The sequence below is a fragment of the Populus alba genome, chromosome 10 (genome assembly GCF_005239225.2).
Source record: "Populus alba chromosome 10, ASM523922v2, whole genome shotgun sequence".
NCBI classification, from domain to species: Eukaryota; Viridiplantae; Streptophyta; class Magnoliopsida; order Malpighiales; family Salicaceae; genus Populus; species Populus alba.
The window spans coordinates 17,600,192-17,601,792 of record NC_133293.1 but is presented as its reverse complement, the minus strand read 5'-3'; the positions used below and the strand labels follow the sequence as shown (position 1 = coordinate 17,601,792).

At 38.7% G+C, this 1,601-nt stretch overlaps 1 pseudogene; it reads left to right on the top strand.

Moving 5' to 3' along the window:
• Window positions 1-840: 840 nt before the first annotated feature.
• LOC118043366 (trihelix transcription factor ENAP2-like) lies at window positions 841-1,601 on the top strand (annotated as a pseudogene).

Here is a 1,601-nt window from a genome sequence, read left to right as displayed (position 1 = left end):
TTTTTTCAGGAAAAATATGAAATTTTTTCAGTAAACGCATGATACAAAAAATATATTTATAATTTCTAACTATGCAGGTAAATAAATCGATGCGAATTTTTCAGTCATTGTTATTTTCAAGTGATTTAATTATAAGCGGTTATATACATTCATGTAAAAAAAACACATATTTGTACTCCCTATCAACTGTTTTGTGTCTATAGTTTTTATTTCAACACAAATTACGCGCACTTGTTTTAACAATCAATAAATTAATTTAACTACAACTTATTAAACCATCTAGATTTTAAAAACCAGTAATTATAATATATTATACAAATAATTCAAAATAATATATTATAAATTATAACAAAAATATTATTTAGTAAGTCAACAAAAACAGTAGTATCAACAAAAGTATTTTGCTAGCAAGATTTTTTTGGTATCTCTGTAGAAACAGTCATCACAGTCCTGAAAAGATAGAACGGCTCTCAAGGCCCATCCATAGACCTAAAACCAATTGCTACCTTACCCAAGAGGCCGGGACTCTTAACATCTTATATCATCGAAGCCCAAAAGTGAAAAGGCTCGAACCGAAGCCGGATGAGGGCCGGAAAAAAAAAAAAAAAAAAAAAACTTCCAAAATGTTTCGACAATGCAAAACCTAAGAGGCCTTTATGTAATAATAATTTAATAGTAATAATCCAATTATTGTTGTTCAAAAACAAAATTTACATTCCCGTCCAAAACCCCATGACGATAGCTGACGTCATCTCCGGTCACAATGCTCGGCCATCGCCCTCCCCCTTGTACCCTCTCTCTTCTTCTTTCAATCCTACAATTCCTTCTTTTCTCCTCTAATACTACACTCCCTCCTCCCTCCGGCCCCGGAGTTTAGCTCCCAGAACAACCACTCGCCACCATAGCCCTTCAGCCACCACCACATGGCCCCATCATGGTTGTCGCGAAGATTGTTGGAGCGATGGCGCCCCTGACACGCTAATCGGAGCCTGGGGTGGCCGTTACATAAATCTTAACAGGGGTAACGTCGGTCAAAAAGACTGGAAAGAAGTCGCCGACACCGTCAACAACCGTCAAAACGGCGTCAAACCTAAAAAGACCGACGTCCTGTGTAAAAACCGTATCGTTACGTTGAAGAAAAAATACAAGATAGAAAAATCCAAACCCACTCCGTTAAGTTGGCCGCCCTGTTACCGTCTCGATTCTCTCATCGGCACTAACAGCAATACTACTAACACAGACAAGAAACCCACCTCCGTTATTTCACAGTGAAGTCAAAGAAAAAGCCCTAAAAAAGATGTTTTTAGGTATGGCAAGTTATAGTGAGACCTCCTCCGATGACGACGAGGATGATATGGCGTGGTTTGAAGAGAGACTGAAGAAGAAACGGCACAGAATGGAGGATGCAGGTTATCTGATGGGGCTGCGTGTAGGGAATTAGCGAGAGCGGTATTGAAGTTTGGAGAGATACACGGGAGAATTGAGAGTTTGAAACAACGGCAAATGATTGAGTTGGAGAAACAGAGGATGAAGTTTACAATGAAGTTGAGTTTGAAAGAATGAATATGTTTGTGATGCTCAGCTAGAGCTCACAAAGAAGT